General features: G+C 34.1%; 1 protein-coding gene across 6 annotated transcripts in view; it reads left to right on the forward strand.

Moving 5' to 3' along the window:
- Nucleotides 1–22,261: 22,261 nt before the first annotated feature.
- LOC131155805 (serine/threonine-protein kinase MHK) overlaps nucleotides 22,262–22,674 on the forward strand; it is a 57,572-nt gene continuing 57,159 nt past the window's right edge. For 3 of the 6 annotated variants that reach the window (XM_058109228.1, XM_058109229.1, XM_058109230.1), the window contains exon 1: nucleotides 22,298–22,500. The gene's annotated coding sequence lies outside the window, so the exon portion shown is untranslated. Of the gene's footprint in view, nucleotides 22,501–22,674 lie in introns of all 6 variants that reach the window. The other 3 variants (XM_058109226.1, XM_058109227.1, XM_058109225.1) reach the window with 2 other exon arrangements.

Here is a 22,674-nt window from a genome sequence, read left to right on the forward strand (position 1 = left end):
GCTACATCTAATATCTATCAAGGCACTCGTCTTTTTCAGTAAGCCCTCAGGCAGAGTGTGTACTTCGCCTCAAATAGTATATATGATACATTTCTTTCTTTACTCTATATCTATTATCTCTGTAATATTCACTTCATATTTCACTTTTCACATCACATTCATATTCTACATTTCTCTTTCATATATTCATGTCTGTTTTCACATATTCTGTTTTCATATCATTCTCGTCTGCTATTTTTATATCCGTTCTTCTCACATCTGCTATTCCCATAACTGTTATTCTCATATTATTAATGGTTAAAATTACAATTATGTGTTTAGAACTCTCTATACCAGTGAAAAATCATAGTCATGCTTTCGCCCCATGACGGGTTGTGTGGCCTGAAGGTTGGACTTAACCCTGGTTGGCCCTCCAGAGTTAAATCAACTGCATTCTACAGTATTTAGGTCCTACTGATTGTTCCCATACAGGTCTAGACTCCAGGAGGACCCTACCCTTCCTAACACAATCGACCATCCCATCTCCACACTCTACCTAAGACGTGTGGGTGCACTAGCGCTACCATACATATCCCCAACAGTACTATGCCCTTTTCTAGTCCACTAAAGTTCTCAAACCATACATTGTAATTTAAAATTTTCAAACATATGCAAAATAAATCAAATCACATTTAAAATCTCAATGCCTTTCTAGTATTTCCTGCATCTCATACATATATCATAGTTTAACACAAAAACTTCATTTTACTCATGTCACACAATTTAACAACATATTTCATGCGTATACTGTAAAATAAGTCAACCCATATTCATCATTCATATATTGAAAATATACATTTAATTTCTTACACAATTATCTAGAAAAATTGTTGTTTTTAACTTTCCATTTTCATAAATAATATCTAGTAGCATAGTCCTAGGCTCAAAAATTTACAATTCAAATGGTCGGCTTTTCAGAACCCATAAGAAAATCATATACATGGATAGATAAAATTTTCATTTTTCACTAGTTATTTCCTCAAAAATCCTAGTTTAATATATATTCCCCTTACTTGATTTCTTAAACTACGCCGACAAAGACCCCAAAATGATGCCTGTGGCGCTCACCCGAACCCTGAATCAAAAACCCTAGTTTAATCAAATAAACCCCAAATAACCTACTATTTCAACATTTTCTCAACCTAAAAATTTCAAATAACCATTTAAACCCCCAAACTAAGAATCCTAACCCTTACTTCAACTTTGGAGCGATGTCTGGAAAGCCCAGTTTAGAAATCTACTCTGCTAGATGTGTAGAGAATCTCCCCTAAAACACTGTAACGGTTCTCGTTTGTTGATTCAAGCTGAATCCGGGCTGAAATCTTAGAGAGAAGGCTGAGAGAAACATTTTAGAAAGAGAAAAACAAATAGAAATGAATTTCTTCGTAGAGAAGCAACCTTAAATCTTCTTAAACATGATTTTGCCACGTGACTTCGTCGGCGAGAAGACAAGGTTCATTGACAAACCACAGAAGGGAATTCGTCGATGAGAAGATGCATTCGTTGAGGAAACCTAAAATCTGAAATTCACTCACTCGGGATCTCTTCATCAACGAGGGACTGAACTTCATCAACGATCTCTAGAAGGACACTCATCGACGAAGACAGAAGATTTGTCGATGAGGTCTGCTGTCTTTTTCTTGTAAATCTTCCCTTTTCCCTTATTATTTATTTATCTATTCTACTTATTATTTTTTCCTAATTATTTTAATAGTTATAATTTTTCGGGTCTCTACAGCACCGTCGCACGTTCCTCCCAGAGTCGCAAGTCATAGGCCCACAACACTCCCTTTCCCTTGCAGCCCGCAGCACTCGCTTTCGCTCAATCCCTCCAACCTCTACGACCAGCACCTCACCCTTACGAGTCACGACCTTACCACATGATCCTCTCTTTGCCCTCTCCCTCAAACCTCAGTCGGCACTCAGCAGGCGACAATCTTTGACCACGACTAGTGAACCTAGTTGTTAGCCTCCAGAGTCCAGAAGAGGGAAGCCCAGCGAATCTGCGAATGAGGAAGCTCCATCTATTGGGGTGCTGATTTTTTATTTTTATTTTTAAATTTTTTGAAACTAAAAAATAGGGGTTCAATGATTTGGGAGTTACACAGAGAGAGGGAGAGGGTGAAAGAGGCAGAGAGAGGAGAGACTCAATCGAGAGAGACAAAGAGAGATCAAAGATCTATTTTGTAATTTTTTGGGCTTTAAAATTTTAAAGTAAATAATTTTTTTAAATAGGTAACCTGTAACCCGCCAATGTAATAAATGGGTGGGTTAGGGTTTACATGATTGTGACCCGTTTAACTTTGACTTGTTTACGACCCACCTGGACCCAACCTATGAGCTTGTTTTTGCCACCCCTAAGTCCTAATGTAGTGATTCATGATCAACAAAAAGTTTCTTGCATAACAAAAAATTGTTGCTGCCAAAAATCGAATGACTTTTGTAAATCATCCTTTGACTGTGACCACTTGAAAGGAATCAAATAATAATCGTTTGGAGGACCCGGAGTGTACTTTGGGGGATCAGTCTAATGCCTAAGTTAGGAACTATGGGAGGCTCTAGGTTGCAATAGTAATAGAAAAGTGAGAAAGAATAATATGCTAATTACCTCCTCCTGGGATCTCCCTTTTATAGTGGTGAAGGTAGGCTCTCCTTTAGCTGGGATTTATGAACGTGCCATTATGTCTTGGGGGGTTATAGGTAACTCAAGGGTGATTATGCGAGACATTAATAATAACTCTTGTAATGCATCAGGGGTTATGGATAACCTAAAGATGGTTATGCGAGACACCAAATGCTATTAAATGTTGGTCTTACAACTGTTTGGCTCTATGAGCACACTTATCAACTTTGGGCGTACCAATTTTGGGTGTTTTAGTTGCCCCCCACAAATACTCTCTAATATTTGAAGTAAATTTCGTTTATTCTAGAGAAGTAATTTGAACCAGTCCTCAAGCATTCTAGCTCAATTTGAGCCAACCACGGGATTTCCTAGCCTTCCCCGATTACAAAACCTATTAGTTTGACCCGAGGCAATTATTGGGTATCTTGACTTAAGCCGATCTTAGAAAAGTTTAGCTAATTCGAGCCGAAAACCTGTCGATTTGGATTTACCTGAGTCGTTGGTTTAACTACTCAGCTCAATTCAAGCCAGATGCTATGCTATTTGGCTCAATCCAAGTCGATTTCTAGATCATTTAGTTCAATCCAAGTCGATGACTATCTCTAAGCCGGATGCTTCACAATCTAGCTCGATCTAGGTTGGTTAATACATTATTCGACTTGATTTGAGTCGATGCCTTCATTACTCGGCTCAATCCGAGCCGATGACTTCACCATTTGACCCAATCCAAGCCGATATCTTCCTTGCTTGGCCCAAATGAGCTGATGTCTTCTTTACTTAGCTCAATCTAAGCCAATGTATTTGGTGCCTCATGAGCGGTGCTCATCAGATGGACCATGTAACAACCCAAAAAAAAATGTGTAGAATAATAATAATGGTCACTTAATTAGTATCAAAATGAAAGTATTTCTATGTTAGGATCCTTGATTCCATGTTTGATGCCTAAGAAAGACCGTGTCTAAGCGAGTGCTCAGAAACCATTGCAGCTATGTCGCTCCCTAAAGGTCGGCCTGGTCAAAATGGAATTTCATAGGATAAACAGGGTAGACAGTGTTTGTATACGTAAATAACTACATAAAATAATGTTTTGACTGACATAATTTGTAGAAATATATGATAAAATAATAATAATATAGGTATCCTATGCGGAGCCCACAAGACCATATGGGGCCCACATGAGTTTTCGAAATTCGAATTAAAAATAATGACAATGATAATAATAATTATTTTTAAAAAAAATAAAAATTTAATTAAATTAATAATTAATTAATTGAGTAAATTAATTAAATGGGAGTGTCGGCAAACTCTCCCATTTCCTCCACATGATCCTCATTCCCATCTCATAATTAACCCATACCTAACCCATCCCATGCCTATTCTTTAATTTAAAAAAAATTATAATTTCACCCATCTCCCCACACTTTTACAAATTCCATTTTCTTCCCCAAAATTTTCCTATAAATAGGAAGCTCTCAACCTTCATTTTTCACAAAAAAATTTCAAAGGAAGAGAAGGATTAGTGAGTGAAAGAATTAGTGGTAGAGGGAGAATTTTTGTTATAATTAAATTCTCACTCACCCACTCTTTCTGATCTCATTTTTTAGAGATATTGGTTGTGTTCGTAGCACAAGGTAAAGAAAGAGATAAGTAAATTTGATTATGTTAGATTTTAATTTAAAATTTATACCCGAATTTATTTGTAAGTAAATTTTGATTATGTTAGTTAGTTTCATAAAATTTCTTTGAGTTTATTTTTACGCATATTTAATTATACTATTTTTATCTTTAATATACTTACATTTATTTTTGGGGTTAAAAAATGTTATAATCCACTCAGGTAATTTTTAGCATTTCTTTCTATTCAAAAAATATTAAAAAAAAAATTTTAACACAAAAATTGTGTGGCATGAGTTTATTTCTATGATACATGTTTTCATGAAAATATGAGTAAAGTTGAGATTTTCATAATATTATTTTAAATTGCATAAATTATGATAAGATGATTTTTAAACCCCTTATGGCAAAGGAAGTTCAAAGTTACAGATGTTCAGTACCGCAGCTTAAAGTTTAAGAGAATCAAAGTGCACCCACACTGTTTATAGAGTGGTTATATATGGTAGTGGATTTCTCCTGAGTGCACACTTGGTTCCGGATCAGGACTTAATAAGGAAAATCTCACTTAATGATTATGTACGTTGATTTAGTTGGTCGGCCAGCTAGCTAAGTCTAGTCTTCGGACTGCACAACCCAGTCATGAGGGTAAACATGACTTACAGCTAACATGCCTAAGGGTGATTTTTACAATATATGTTTATACATATTTAATTATGTGTATAGAGTTATTGATGATTTGAAGGAAAAGTATATGTTTATATGAAAATGACCATTCTTGTGCCTAAATGACGATCTAAATCACTACAAAAAGTAAGATTATTAGTGACGGTTTTCAATTACTCGCTATACCTGCCGTTACTAATACTTATTAGTGACGAATTTTTCAAACCGTCACTAATAATAGAGTATTAGTGATGGATTAAAACCGTCACTAAAAACCTAAGCCCGTCACTATAGATTCTACACCGGATCGACCAAAAATCGTCACTAAAGTCATAGTATTAGTGACGGTTTTAAAATCGTCACTATTGCTCTATTATTAGTGACGGTTTTAAAATCATCACTATTGCTCTATTATTAGTGACGGTTGTAAAACCGTCACTATTGCTCTATTATTAGTGACGGTTGTAAAACCGTCACTAATGCTCTATTATTAGTGACGGCTTTAAAATCGTCACTATTACTCTATTATTAGTGATGATTTTAGAATCGTCACTATTGCTCTGCAGAACCGTTATTAAAGCCATAGTATTAGTGACGATTTAAGAACCTTCACTAAAACTTTTTAAAAAGGCTATTAGTGACGATTTTGAAACCATTACTAAAACTTAAATTGGACAATTAGTAGTGAAATTAATTTTTTTTCCAATTATTAATTCCTGTAAAAATCTGTAATTAAATTACATGTTCTTATACATAACATTAAACCATAATTGTAATAAAATTCATAAATTATTCAAAATTATAATTCAAATTTAAATACAAATATATTATTCAAATTCAAATAAAAATAAAAATATATTATACAAATTCAAATTTAAATACAAATACATCATACAAATTCAAATTCAAATACATTTCATCTGTTCAGATAACAAAAAAAGTGAAAAGCTGCATCCGTAGTGCATGACGTCGTCCTAACGTTGTCACAGTTGCAAACCCTACAAATTAAGAAAGTTTAAAAAATTAGTATATGCTTTTTGAAAAATTTTGGCAGCATTTCTCCTATAAATATGACATTTTCCATAGAGATATGCTCCAAACCTAGGTGTTTACAATAAACAGTTTATAATAATCCAACTAGTAATGAATTTTGCGAGTGCACAAGAGCTTCATATAATAAGCATTAAATAATGTAACGTGTTCATGCATCCCATAAAACACATATATCAGAATATAGTGGATTATCTCCATAAACAACATATTTCATAGAGTAGACATAGTTGGTATGAGATTCACTATAAAATGAAAATCCCAAGAGAGAGAGCTCCTCTCCAAAGAAAAGAAAGATATGATACGTGCATTGTGAAGAGTGGAAATCTTAAGAAGATAAAGCATCATCTACTCCAACGACTATAACCAGGCCAAGCATCCTCCCAAAATCAAACCCTATTGCCATCATCTACTCCAACGACTGGATGCAATAACCGCAAGAAGGGCATCAAGATTTAAGAGAAATAAAATTAATATTTAAATCATGCCTTAACTATAAGAAACAACCACTCGGATGAAAGGCTAAAATTCATTTTGTCTACATAGACAGGCTTATCGCATTTCAAATCAATTTTTGAAAAGAAACTCCGGGTAAACTAGATAAACCCCTCCATTCATTGTATATACACTACAAATGATATGCCCACTATCAAAAATAGAAGTGATCAAAAGTAGACCTAAAATTATATAACAAACCCTTCTCAATGACGGCAAAATCTAAGGAAAAAAACTACATAATTATAAATGCAATGTAAAAAATAAATATACTTTTTAAACTATTTTTTAGTCATTCAAAATACTAACTTAAATTCATTAAGTAAATCAAGCCAAGAGAAAGTTATAAAATTGCAAAGTTCATATTACTTTCAAGATTTATGATACAACTCCCAATTATTCCTATATTGTTTCCAAATCTCATCCAACAATAAACCTCCACCTCAGTTAAAACTCAAATCATCACTTTCTGATCCAATATATCTCCCCATTTCTCAACCTCCTTTTTTTTCCTTTCCACATTGATGCACCCAACCTCCTTCTTAATAGGAGAATCTCATCCAACAACAACCTCCCACCACAGTCAAATCTGCCAAAATTTAGACACAAGAAATCATCAATCTCCCCCATAGTTGCTCCTGGGTTTTTGCATCTTACCTCCCCATTTTTCAAACACTTCTAGCTCCAAACTATTAATATTCTAGACATGTACCAGAGTTCAATCAGCATGATTTGAAGTTTGGAGTACTGGACTCTGAACGTGAAGTCTAATCTCTTCCTTAGTAATACTATTTCTTTTGCACAAAGTGTTTTTTGTGGGAGAGAGGCAAATTTATGTTATTTTTAATAGACATTGAAGTGGTAGGGTGTTCGTCATACAAAGAAAAAGGGCATTGTGTTCAAATTAGATTTTATGATTTTGAGAAGGTGTGTGATTGAGCTAGTTGGGAGTTCTTGGATAGAGTGCCTTTGAGGAAGGGGTCAGGTGTTACGTGGAGGAATTGGATAGGGGGCTGTTTATCTAATGCCTTTGTGAACCACCAATATGGATTGGAATCTCTAAAATCAAGTAAAACTAATATATAAAACAACCTACCCTAAACACATGTGAACCACCAATATGGATAATCTTTAAAATCAATAAAAACTAGTATAGAAAAAAACTCAACTATCCAATCCTTAAAAGAAGGTCCACTTGTGTCCCAAATCATAATTTGATTGTTTGACGCACTCGAAAAGGGTTCCTAGATTCCCATATGCTTCTAATAACAAACTAAATGTAATTAATAAAGCATATATCACCAAAAAAATCAAGGGGGGGGGGGGGGCTCATTATACACACACACACACACACACAAACACAAACACAAACATATGTATATCACTACCTAAAACAATAGCAATGTCAATCATTTTGCAATAATTTCACGTGCTTATATCATAAAATTTATATCCATTCAGTTAGTAACTTTGCTTTTTATATCATAATATTTTATTGAATGTATCAATAGTTTTACTTTGCATCCTAAAATTGCAACATTGACATATCAACACAAACCCATCAAGAAACAACAATATTATCTCATTGTATCCCAAAAACATGGCTCCACCTTTGGTCCTCTACGTCCGTGGATCAACCAAAATGATTTCAATATATGATAGTCCCTTGAGTAGTCATATAGGAACCAAAATGTCAAACTAAATAGAAATGCATGCCAGGGCCATATGCCAATTTGGTGCAGGGCTATGTTGCCTTAGTTATAGTACACCTAGTTAACTAGCTAGCTTAAAGTATATTATGATTTCACCACATGCATGAATAAATTCCTAGTCATCGAATACAAAGTTAAATGTAAGCAATAAATGAGCATGTATTTAAAGATGAGTCACATTGTAAATTGTAAAAAAAAAAACGTAATTCATTATTCACACTTTTGTAGGCAAGGTGTGCATAACGAGAGAAGCAAATAAACTAAACACGTTAACTGATTAACTGATTATCAAATTTCAATATATGATATTCCTTAAAAAACTAATTGACTTGTCATTACATCATAATCTTATAACTGATTAAGCAACAGAATATCTTACACCTGCATTAAATATTTTAATTTTACAGTTAATCAGTTATTGAACAAATTAACTAATTGACAAGAGAATAAGATTATGATATAATGACAAGTCAATTATGAGCATTCTATAAATTTTATATATATATATGGTTTTCTAACAAGTTAAAAGTCTGTTCTTTATAGATATTTTATTGATATAATGGCTGTAAAATGAAATATTAAAATAAATTGAAATTTTATAAAATACTAAAACAATTATTAGTGTAGAAAGTTAATTAACTATCTCTTTGGGGGGAAAAGACTCAACTTTTTTAAATTTAAATTTAGGAAAAATGCAATCAAATACTCTATCGTAGTTGTAAAATTTTAAAGACATAGTTTAGTGGTATTTAATTGTGAAAAATAAATTTTATTTTAAAAATTATTTTCTATTTTTTTAAAATTTATATGAAAATATTGAAAATTAAACAAAAGTGGCTTTTTCAATTTTTGATCCAAGTGTTATAAGAACTAGAAAACACTACAATTTTACTTGCTCGAACATGGCAAATGTTTTTACTCATCCTTTCAAAAATATTTTAACATTAAACGACTAAGCCTATCTTTTCTTTTTGTTTGGGAAAATTTTAACGCAATTTCGGTAGCATGTTGTCTGTAAATTGGACGTTTTCCCATAAAACCTGCACCTGATAGGTTCAAATAGAGCATTTATAAGAAGTTGAAGGCACACGAGAACCTATATCCACTACCAGCATGCAATACACATCAACTGTATCCTCCATGCAGGAGGCATTCTAGACTAGCATGCAATCATGTAGCATATTCACAACAGTAATACATGTAACCATATCTTAAATTCAGAATATAAATAGCAGAGAAGATGCTTAAGTTTCCATTTGTAGACGAGGAGAAGATAAGGCAGTGTAATCAATGGGGAAGGAGAGAATGAAGTGGAATTGGACTTGTGGGTTAATGGGTATGTTTGAAAATGTGACATGATTGAACTCAGCTCTTGTAAAAACGTCTGTTTTTGTCAACTCATGATATGCTATGCTCATTTGGCAGCCACTCAGGTGGGACAATTCATGAAGTTTGAAGAAGCATTCGAAACATCTTCTCACTCCCAGATTGAAGCCACTAGTGGAAGTGTCTTTTGGAAGGAACTTTGGTCTAGGTGCCTGCTTGCATGTTGTTTGATGGCCAAGTTGCATTGCAAATGCATTACTACTACTACTAGTAAAGTTGTACATTGTGGATATATATGAATATTTGTTATTCAAATAAATAAGAGTTCCGATGTAAGATATAAATAAATCACTAGTTGTTTAATAGAGGCAAAACAAAAAGTAAATTTGTTCTGTTAAATACAATCACACCTAAGTTGGAAATGCCGAGAAATTAAACACAAAATATAATAATCACATCAAACGCAAAAATGTGTCAATTTATACTATGAATTAGAAAATGTCAGCATCATGTTCATGAAACTAATACATAAGGTTATGAAAAATCTTGTACTTTGTAATTTGTTGTTAGCTCGAAAAGCTGTATATAACGGAGGGGCATATTAGGGGAATGCTTCTCCTATTCCAATCTGTGCAATATTGACACTTTGTATGGAACAATTTATTTACCATAAAACACATGAATTGGATTCACTTTGGTATGAGCTTCTTCTTAAGGAATGATTTGAGAAGAATATTCTTGACGGTGAAGAAGCAGAACCTCATGTAGTCTTGCTCCATTTATTGTTACAAGTGTCAACCCTGGGTGCTACACCCCCAACCCATTTCATATAAAGAATAAGAAATTGTGTTAAGACCGACCATATCATTGTCAGTGCCTTGCAACATGTCGTGAAATTACATTTAAAAATGTAAAGATCGGAGTACCAATGGAGTATCAAGTTGTAGTAAGACAAACCATAGCCTCAGTACGTGCCTTCCTAAACCATGATGAGATGCAATATAGATAATAGATGATAGTTTAATTATTTGCGAAACTGATTTTGAAAATTCCCATGCCCAAGAAGTTCTTGAGAACCTCAAGAGATTGATAGGGCTCCAAATTGACTTCTAAAAATCTGCCTGCCAATTTAGCCAAAATACCCCACATATATTAAAGAAGTTGATGGGAAGAAGGATTAACATCCATAAGATTTGTGATTTGAGAAAACGTGGGCACATTTATTAACTTTAGAAAAGGAAGTTGATATTTTCAAGAATCTGGATAAAGGCTAGAAAAACATTAAAGGATGGAGATTGAGAATGTTGTCTTAGGGGGACATTATGGGGTACCTCCTAATATATATAATATTTCTATATGTAATCTACATACAAATCTATATAATAATCTATCTCTATGAAAGTCCTCAAATCAATACCTCATGCATGCATGATTCATTCCAACATATCTTTGTTTATATGCATGCATACATACGTACATACAAATATAATTCCATTAACTAATTAATTTGGTTTTTCTATTTATAATCTATTTTTTCCATTGTCCTAGATAAAACATTATACTTTTGTATAATATTATTTTTCCATTTCTACATGTGCTTTATTTGATAAATTATCAAGAATGCATTAATAGGCAAACGACAATCCTTTCATCCCCAAATTGACTACTGCCTAAGTAGGTTTGAAGGGCTTATTTGGAGTTTCGATTCATATATATATATATACATACACACACACACACACACACACACACACACACACACACTTCAGTATAATTAGGGAAAAACTCTCAAACATGATTGTCTTTTAGTAATTAATTTGTTTATATTAATATGTGTGTAGCATTTACCAATTCTTATATGTTAGAAATTGAAGTAATATATGTGAGCATGTCATTGTGTTGGAATCAAACATTGAAATAATAACAAAATACATTCAAATTTTTTTAAAATATTCAGTATATTCTTACAATGTAAATATATGCTTGAAAGTAAAAAGATAAAGGGAAAGAAGAACCTGGGCTTCCGGCCGAGAGCAGGGGGAGATTGAGAGAGAGTATCGATCGCCGGAGCAGGATGAGGGGAAGAGGAGGAGCTGGAGCGGACTTATGGCCGATCGAGAGCAGGGGGAGACTAGGAGAGATGATCGCCGGAGCAGGAGGGTAAGAGGAGGAGCTGGCGCGGTGGCTGGCGGTGGAGAGCAGTGAGAGATCGACTGGGAGCTGCTCACCGGAGTAGGCGGCGGAGAAGGGAAAGAAGCTAGGAGATCGACTAGGAGCTGTTTGCGGGAGCAGGCGGCAGGGAAGGGGAAAAAGCTAGGAGAAGGAGGAAAAATATCCCGCGGACAGCAATAATAGGGTTTTTGGGCATTAGTAACGGTTTCAAAACCGTCACTACTACTCTCCGTTTATTTTTTTTATAAATAACAAAACATTAGTGATGGTCCAAATTCGTCACTAATATAGAAATTCATCACTAATAAGAAACCAATAATGACGAATTTATAAATTCATCACTAATATTCTCGACATTAGTAACGGTTTCAAAACCGTCATTACTACTCTCTGTTTATTTTTTTTATAAATAACACAACAGTAGTAACAGTCTAAATTCGTCACTAATATAGAAATTCGTCACTAGTAAGACACCAATGGTGACGAATTTATAAATTCGTCACTAATATTCAGAACTTAAATTTTCTTATATTTTTTTTAAATAAGGAAGTATTAGTGACGAATCTAAAAATTCATCACTATTAGTCTCTTATTCGTGATGAATCTCTTATTCGTGATGAATATACAACATCGTCACTAATAATGGGCCAATAGTGATAATTTTAAAAATTCGTCACTAATACTCTAAAGTAAAATTTTTTATTTTTTTTAAAAATGGAAGTATTAGTGACGGTTGTTAAATCCGTCACTAATAATGAGGCAATAGTGACGAATTTAAAAATTCGTCACTTATACTGTGAAGTACAATTTTTTTATTTGTTTTTAAATGGAAGTATTAGTGACAATTCTCAAATCTGTCACTAATAATAGGTCAATAGTGACGAATTTAGAAATTCGTCACTAATACCATGAAGTAAAATTTTATTTTATTTTATTTTAAATGAAAGTATTAGTGACGGTTCTTAAATCCGTCACTAATAATGCCACAATAGTGACGAATTTTTAAATTCATCACTAATACTGTAAAGTAAAATTTTTTTACTAGAAGTATTAGTGACAGTTCTCAAATCCGTCACTAATAATGGGTTAATAGTGACGAATTTAAAAATTCATCACTAATATTCTGAAGTAAAAAAAAAATTTTTAAATAATAATAGTGACGGTTATTTAATCGTCCCTAATGTCTACCTTTTAGTGACGGATTTAATTCGTCACTAATACCACAGAAATTGTTACTAATATTTTCCCGGGATAAATTCTGCACGAAAAATATTTTCATGTGATTTTTTCTAATTTTTAGTGACGAAACTATTAGTGACAGATTCAAATTCGTCACTAATAGTAAGGAATTAGCGACGGTTACTAATACGGCACTATTAGTGACGAAATTGAATCCGTCACTAATAGTTTCATCACTAAAAACCAGTTTTTTTGTAAAAAAATGTATAAGGAAAAGTATATATATGTATATAATTATATATTTTTACAGTTTTAAAGTTAAAACTTTAATTTAACAGTCACAATATATGGTTATTAAATTTTACTGTTATAGTTTATGGTAAAAATTTTATGCAGAAATTTTTGAATTTACATTTATTTTAGAAGCAGTTTTGAAGTTATAGTATTAAATATTGTTTTACGAAATTTTAAAAACTCATTTTGTCCACACACTAATAATAATCTTATTTACTTACTGAGTGTCGTCTCACTCCAATCATATTTTACATTTTAGATAACTCTGAAAGGCATATCGGAAATCAGCCATAACAAGCATGCAAGTGGGGATAGAAAAATAAATATTTATTAGAAATATTAGTATGATGCCAGATGATTATGCATTGTGTAATTTTTCTTCTTTTGAAAATAAATGATTGTAATACGATTAACAAACGCTCTAGTTTAATAATAGTTAAGTTTATTTACTTTCGCTATAAATTAATGGTAAAAAGTAAATATCCCAGATCCTTCGGGGTTGGGGTATTACATTTGGTATTAGAGTAATAGGTTATAAGTTCTGTAGACTTTAAAAAATAATTTTACCAGAGCATAAGCATAAACCATGATGTGGGTAAGATTGGGTAAACTAGGATGTTTTTCTTTTGCCTATAACTTTGATTAAACTTTAAAGATAAGGTTATGATTTTAAAATAACTCTAGTCCTTGCCCTTAGAATGGACCCGAAGAACAATAACGTGAGTGTTGAAGGAAATGAGAATAATATGGGAACTTGTAATGGAGAAGACATCAATGTTACTATGGTGTTGCGTGATATGGCACAAGTCATGGCGGAATTTTTGCGGAACTCCAAGGAACAGAATGGTCCACCAACCCATGAAGGTTGTACAGTAGAATAGTTCAATCGAATGCACCCTCCTAATTTTGAGGGAAAAGCTAATCCAATTGCTGCTAAAGATTAGATGTAAGCAATAGAAGAAATTCTACGAGTCCTTCATTGCACGGACGAACAAAGGGTGCTTTATTCAGCCTATAAAATGACTGGTGAGGCCAAATGCTGGTGAAACTCGAAAAAGCTACTCCTAGAGGAAGGACTAAATCCAACAATCCTTACATGGGAGCGTTTTAACGAAGTCTTCTTTGAACTATTTTTCCCCAAACCACCAGAAATGCTAAGGCCAGGGAGTTTTTGGAGTTAAAACAAGGAAATATGAACGTACAACAATATGCAGCAAAATTCATTGAATTGTCCCGGTTTGCATCATATTTGGTTCCTAATGAATCAAAGAAAGCACAAAAATTTGAAGAAGGCTTGAATTCAAGGATTTATGAAATGGTAACAGTATTCGAGCTCAAAGACTTCTCCAAATTGGTAAACAAAACAACGAAGGCAGAAGAAAGTCTACAAAGGAGTGCGGAAATATCCGACCAGAGAAAGAGGCCCATTCCACAAGGGTTTCACTCTGGTAGAAATCAAGGACCTTGGAAAAGGAGCAACAACAACAACAAGAAGAAGAATAATAATATGGGGCAAACGCAAGCAGCGAGAAATCCAAATAATGCACAAAGCACCCCTTGTCCAAAATGCAACAAAATACATGGGAGTGAGTATCGGGCTGAATTAGGGGTCTGTTATCGGTGCAATAAACCTGGTCACATGCAGCAAGAATGCCCAAAAAACAACTCCTACAACCCAAATCAACAAAGAGGAGGCAACCAGGCACCTCGAAACAATAATCAATAGAACATCACTTAGGCGCGTGTCTATGCCCTTACTCTAGGAGATGCAAAAAATACTAATGAAGTGGTGACAAGTATTATTCCCATATTCTCCAAGAAAGAGTAGTATTATTTGATTCTAGAGCCACACGCTCCTTTATATCCACAAATTATGTTAAAATATGTGGGGTAGAGAATCAGCAATTAGAAACTAAGTTATCTGTGGTTACACCAATGGGAACCTCGATAGTATGTAGAAAAATACTTAAAGGTTACCCAATTTGTGTTGAGGAAAGAATACTACCGACTAACTTGGTAGTATTTAGTATGCATGAGTTTGATGTAATTCTTGGGATGGACTGGCTAGCTTCTAACTATGCAAGTATAAATTGCTATGATAAGGAGGTGGTGTTTAGACCTCTTGGAGAGCAAGAATACAAGTTTAATGGAACTCGTGTATGCCCTTTGCGACAATTATTGTCGGCTATTCAAGCAAAGAGATTACTCTTTAATGGATGTCAAGGGTACCTAGCATGCGTGGTGGAGGCACCAAGGGAAGAATTAAAGCTTGAGGATATCCCAATAGTAAATGAATTCTCATATGTATTCCTTGAGGATTTACCTAGGCTACCTATTGACTGCAAAATTGAGTTTGTTATCGACTTACTACCAGGGACGACACCTATATCCAAAGCTCAATACAGAATGGCACCGGTAGAATTAAAAGAACTGAAGGAACAATTGCAAGAGTTGCTAGACAAAGGATTCATTAGACTAGCGTGTCACCATGGGGAGCACCGGTACTATTCGTTAGAAAGAAAGACGGATCGATGAGAATTTGTATTGATTATTGGGAAATAAATAAAGTAACAATTAAGAACAAGTACCCAATACCTCGCATAGATGACTTGTTTAATCAACTACAAGGAACACAAGTCTCCTCTAAAATTGACCTTCGATCAGGGTACCATCAAGTGAAAATCAAATCATAAGATGTTTCAAAGATTGCATTCCGAATGAGATATGGTCACTATGAATTCTTAGTCATGCCATTTGGACTAACCAATGCTCCTGCTGCTCTTATGGACCTTATGAACAGGGTCTTTCGTGAATATCTAGATCAATTTGTGGTGGTCTTCATTGATGATATTTTGATTTATTCAAAAAGCCCCTAGGAACATGAGAACCATTTGAGGCTAGTACTCAAAGTACTAAGAGAAAAGAAACTCAATGCCAAACTTAAGAAATGTGAGTTCTAACTAGAAAAAGTTGCATTCTCAGGGCATGTGATATCTAAGGATGGTATTTATATGGACCCAAGTAAAATAGAGGCAGTAGTGAATTGGGCGAGACTGGAGAATATTCATGAGATCAAGAGTTTCTAGGTCTGGCAGGATATTATCATCGATTTGTGGAGGGGTTTTCTAAAATACCTGGACCTTTGACGAGATTTACAAGAAAGAATGTGAAGTATGAGTGGACTAATGAATGTGAGCAAAGCTTTCAAGAATTAAAGCAACGACTCATCACTGCCCCAGTGTTGACAATTTCATCAGGAGAAGATGGTTTTGTGAATTACAGTGATGCATCTCGAAAAGGGCTCGGGTGTGTATTAATGCAACAGGGGAAGGTTATTGCATATGTTTCTTGACAACTCAAGGAGTACGAGAAGAATTATCCAACACACGATTTGGAACTGACAGCTGTGGTATTCGCACTAAAGATCTGGAGACACTATTTGTATAGTGAAAGGTGTGAGATTTTCACAGACCATAAAAGTCTCATATACTTGCATTTATTTTTGGGGTTAAGAAATGTTCTAATCCACTCGGGTAATTTTCAGCATTTCTTTCTATTAAAAAAAAATAAAAAAAAATTTAACACAAAAATTGTGTGGTGTGAGTTTATTTCTACGATACATGTTTCATGAAAATATTAGTAAAGATGAGATTTTCATGATATTATTTTAAATTGTATAAATTATGATAAGATGATTTTAAAACCCCTTATGGCAAATGAAGTTCAAAGTTACAGATACTCGGTACCGCAACTTAAAGTTTAAACGAATCAGAGTGCACCTACATTGTTTACAGAGTGGTTATATATGGTAGTGGATTTCTCCTCAGTACACACCTGGTTTCGGACCATAACTTAATAAGGAAAATCTTACTTAATGATTATGTACATTGATTTAGTTTGGTCGGTTAGCCAACTAAGTATAGTCTTCGGACCGCACAACCCAGTTATGGGGGTAAACATGACTTACAACTAACAGACCTAGGGGTGATTTTTACAATATATGTTTATACATATTTAATTACGTGTACAGAGTTATTGATGATTTGGAGGAAAAAGATATGTTTATATGAAAAGGGTCATTCTTGTGCCTAAATGACTATCTAAAGGAAACGTATAAGGGAAAAAAAATATATATATATATATATATATATGTATATAATTAAATATTTTTACGGTTTTAAAGTTAAAAATTTAATTCAACAGTCACGCTATATGGTTATTAAATTTTACTGTTATAGTTAATGGTAAAAGTTTTAAGTAAAAAATTTTAAATTTACATTTATTTTAGAAGCAGTTTTGAAGTTATAGTATTAAATATTGTTTTACGAAATTTTAAAAGCTCATTTTGGCCACACGCTAATAATAATCTTATTTACTTACTAAGTGTCGTCTCACCCCAATCATATTTTACATTTTATATAACTCTGAAGGGCATATCGGAAATCAGGTATAGCAAACATGTGGATGGGGATAGAAAAATAAATATTTAATAGAAATATTAGTATGATGTCAGATGATTATGCATTGTGTAATTTTTCTTCTTTTGAAAATAAATGATTGTAATAAGATTAATTAGTGCTCTGGTTTAATAATAGTTGAGTTTATTTAATTCCACTGTAAATCAATGGTAAAAAGTAAATATCCCAGATCCTTCGGGGTTGGGGTATTATAGACCATTACTGGTGAGCAGTGCTCACTCCTTTGTTGCCTCGTAAGCTATGCTTATTAGATGGGCAATTATGGGTGAGTCGTGCTCACTCCTTTGTGCCTTATGAGTCGTGCTTATCAAATGGGCATGTTTTTAGGGACTCATAAGTTGTGGTCATCAGATGGGCCATTACGGGTGAGCTATGCTCACTTATTTGTGCCTCACAAGATGTGCTCATCAAGTGTGTAATGACCCCGACCCGCCCACGTGGGCCCAAAGTGTTACTTTAGAGACGTCAGTGTACCTGATACCTTATTCATTAAATATAAAACACATATACGCAGCGGAAATAAAATATAAAATCCTCAAATTACATTACTAGAGTTCTAACTATCTTTATACACAAATATATCCATTTATACATAATTACAACCTATAAAATTACTCAAAAATAAACTCTCTGTCCATACACACTACCTACATAAATTTACCTTGCTAGCCCGGCTCCTCTAGCCTACTAGACCCAATCTCTGAGATTTCCTGAAAAGATAGTTTGTAAAGTATGGGTGAGGCACAACTCAGTAAGGGAAAGACTAAGTTAATGTTAGTGTGTGGCCAACATGCGTTTAGTGTACAGAAAAATACCAGTTCACTAAGTAAATAAACACATTTATGAAATCATTCTTATTTTACACTCACGCACACAATTAGCCAAGGATAAGGAAGATTACCCGCCCATACAAGTAGCTTCCCTCTGCTCTAATACCATTACTGCTATTAGGGCACTCACCTTTCTTAGCAAGCCCTCAGAATTATCTTGTTAATTATCCATTTTCACATAAATTAACAGATATGCATATAAGAAACTCCCTATGATAAACACACCATTTACTTCCCCATGACACGGGTTGTGTGACCCAAAGGCTGGACTAATGTCCTGGAGGATCCACCCAGACAATAGTCATCTGTACTCTTCGCTAACATACTTCGTAGGTCTATGTAGCTCCAACTGCTGGTCTGATTGCCCTCACCCAGGGGGGTGCATTCACCTCACATAGGCAAATCGGACAAGGCCACCCTACACCTCTCAGCACAAGTGTGGGCGCACACGACCGCATAACAAATCTCTAACAATGGTACCATGCTCACAATACACTGTCCCCAGGGTTCCTAAAGCATATCATGCAATTTAGATAATAGAAATCACCATTTAAAATATTAATTCACATATATTCCCTATTATTCCAAAACCTGGCCCCTGACCACAAAATACAACCCGACGTATAGCCGTCAATTAAAACTCAGCCCTCGACCGTCAAATAATAATCCTAGCCTTTGGCCAATCAAACAATACTCGGCCACTGGCCGTTATTTCAAACTTCTACATTTCATAAACAATTCCAGTATTTTCGCAAGCATTTCAGTATTTCACAAACAACTCAGTATTTCAAAAACAACTCAGTATTTCAAAATCCCAAATCCAAATATATAATAATCCATACCAATTAAATCATCTGCTACTCGATTTTCCACATTTTAATATATCCATATAAACAAACAAGTTTTCCACCGTTCATTTTATTCAAAAATACCATATCATATATCCTGAGTTTGTTAAATCCTTTTCGAACGGTTGGTTTTCAAACTAACCTTTAAATTCCCAAATAAATAAATAAATAAATTTATATAAATATAACAATTAAATTGATTCAAATTTCATAAAATTATTGACTTAACTTAATCCCCTTACCCAATTCCTGAAAAAACCCGCTAACACCCCGGCCTACGCCCCATGGCTTTTAAAATCCCTAAAACCCTGAAATTCAAATTTTACTACATTACTCATCACAATCCCTAGAGTAACTTTCCCTAAAATTCCCCTAGGCTCAGAATACCCTAAATAGCCTAATAAAGCCTAAATTATTAAATGTACCCCCGATTTAGAATTGGTACCTCGGAGCTCCAATTCGAAAACTCGCTCCAGTTAGATTGTAGAGAATCTCTTGACAATTTCTGTTCGTTAATTAGACTTATAATTTAAGAGAAATTGAGGTAAGTTTGAGAATTAACCTTACTCCAGGAGATATGCCTACGCCGCTCCCACGACAGATTCGCTCCAATAGAAATGTCAGTGGTGGTGAACAGAGCCCAATGGTATTTCCGAATTTCCGATCGGGCGAATATCAGAGACGAGATTAAGGAGAGTGGGAGAGACGAGACGGAGGAGAACGAACCTATGTCACTGCTCCTTTTTTTCTTCCTGAAGGATCTCAGGATCCTTCAGGCTTATATATATATATATATATATATATATATATATATATATATATAAAATATTATATCATTATAATATTATATTATTTAATTAATAATAATTAATTAATTATTATTTTTTTAAAAAAATTTAAAATTTAAATTTAATTAATATTTTATTTATTTATTTTTAGGATCACTACAAAGTGGGTAGGTCTTTAAGGCCTTATGAGCTACGCACATCATATGGGTCATTACAGGCAAACCGTGCTCACTCCTTTGTGCCTCATAAGCTATGCTTATCAAGGGGGTAGATCTTTACTGCCTCATGAGCGGTGTTCTTCGGATGACCCACTATTGGTGAGCCATGCTCACTCATTTGTTACCTTATGAGCTGTGCTCATCAAATGGGCAGGTGTTTAGGGCCTCATGAGGGGTGCTCATTAGATGGGTCATTGTTGGTCTAGGCATGTTGATCCACGCTATTGGGATTCGCACCATTGGGATTTGCGCCATTAAGGTTCACGCCATTGGGGTTCGCACACCATGAGTCTATATGTTGCTTCCTTCCCTTCCTTGGCTGCTTATCTAGGTCCCTCAAAATTTTCCTTTTTCAGATTGGTCCAACTCCTTCTTGTGGTCTTGGTTAAGGATAGAAAACCTCCTAATAGTTCCCATAGATGGCGCCAACTGCTGCTGCAAAAAATTGAACAACTTTTGTGGACCGTCCTTCAACCGTGACCATATGAAAGGAATCAAATAATAATGGCTTGGAGGACCTGGGGTGTATTCCAAGGGATTACTCCAATGCCCAAGTTAGGAACTGTGGAAGGCTTAGGTTGTAATTGTAATAGAAAAGTGAGAGAGAATAAGATGGTTACCTCCTCCTATGATCCCCTTTTTATAGTGGTGAAGGTAGGCTCTCCTTCAGCTTGGGATTTATGAGCGTGCCATTATGTCTTGGGGGGTTACAGGTAACTCAAGGGTGGTTATGCAGGACATCAGTAGCAACTATTGTAACCGCATTAAAGGTTATAGATAACCTAAAGATTAATAGCAACTCTTGTAACCGCATGGGGGGTTACGGATAACCTAAAGAAGGCTATGCAAGACACCAAATGCTATTAAATGCTGGCCTTACAAGTACTCGCCTCTATGAGCACACCTATCAACTTTGGGCGTACCAAATTTGGGTGTATAAAAAATAAACACCAAAGGAAAGCATATCACAAAATGTGTTATGTGTGCACGTGTCTATGATCCATTTTTTATGTGCAAATGATGTTAAATTTCAAGGTAAGTAATTACATTTTAATAAGTGTCAAATAAAAAACAAAAGTTATTTATTTATTTTGGATAACATAGGGACTCTAGCTCCCAATGAGCCATTTGGACCGCCTAGTGCTGCACCAAACCTACCGATCAACGTCCTTCACCCCCAAGTCTCGCTGATCCCAATTTTAGAGTAGAAGATACATACACACAGAGAGAAAAATTATGAGTGTAGACAACAATGAAAATTATTCTATTTCTTACTTTTATCTTAAATACCTTTTTATATAATTGTGATATTTTGACTTAAACACCCCTATTAATTTGGGGGTTGTGATATTTTATGTGGAGATTAGAATTTTTTTGTTACTAGTTTTAACTATTACATATTATATTCTTAGATAATCCAATGATTTTTTAATTGAACAACCTTTGACCTCTTTGTATGATGATAGGGTGTATTTTTGTTCCACCATGAGTTAATCTTTAATAAAAGTAATTTAAAAATATGGATGCATAAGTAATTTGACAAATTTGTTTCACTGAGAGTATAAATTTCAGGTCATCGATTTGAATTTGAATAAAATTTAATATATTTTTGCATGACATTTTATTCAAATACACAATAATTTAAATCAAAAACCTCTCCCAAACATAGGGTTATAGGGTTAGAGACATTCATTTTGTCGCGAATATTTGAGGTGTTGCCAAAAAAAATTTGATAAATTAATTTAATATTTGAAGTTGATAAATTAATTTAAATTCAAGTTGATAAATTAATAAATTAATTTAAATTTTGAAGTTGACAAATTAATTAAAATTTAAAATTTCGAACATATCCCTATTACTTAAACAAGAAAATTTTGAAAATCGTGGATCTCGCAATGCTTATATACTACACGCGCTCGGCGAGCGTGTGTCAATTGCCACACCATTAAAAAAAAAAAAATTCTTCTTTTCTCTTTGGTTTCCTCTCCGTTGCTTCTTCTGCGGTTTTCTACCAAATAATTTATTTCTCCTTCTCTCTAAAGCTCTCCAAGACTTCTCTCTTGATTTTTTTCTTGTTTTCAACGATATTGCTCTTGCATTGCTGATCCGAGCATCATTCTCCAGCCATTCTCTCTTCCTTATCTTACTGACTTTTTTTTTTTGTCTCAATGGTGAGTTGGTTCTCGCTTGACCCATCTAATTTTATTTATATATATTTGTTTTCGATTCAATTTCCTGAATCTTGATTTCTAGAGTTTGCTTGATTGTATTTTCGGCAGTAATTTATCCGCAAATTGAAATACATTTTGTGTTTTGAACCTTGTTCATTTGACTCTGCACTTTTT

This window comes from Malania oleifera, chromosome 5 (genome assembly GCF_029873635.1).
Source record: "Malania oleifera isolate guangnan ecotype guangnan chromosome 5, ASM2987363v1, whole genome shotgun sequence".
Classification (NCBI taxonomy): Eukaryota; Viridiplantae; Streptophyta; class Magnoliopsida; order Santalales; family Ximeniaceae; genus Malania; species Malania oleifera.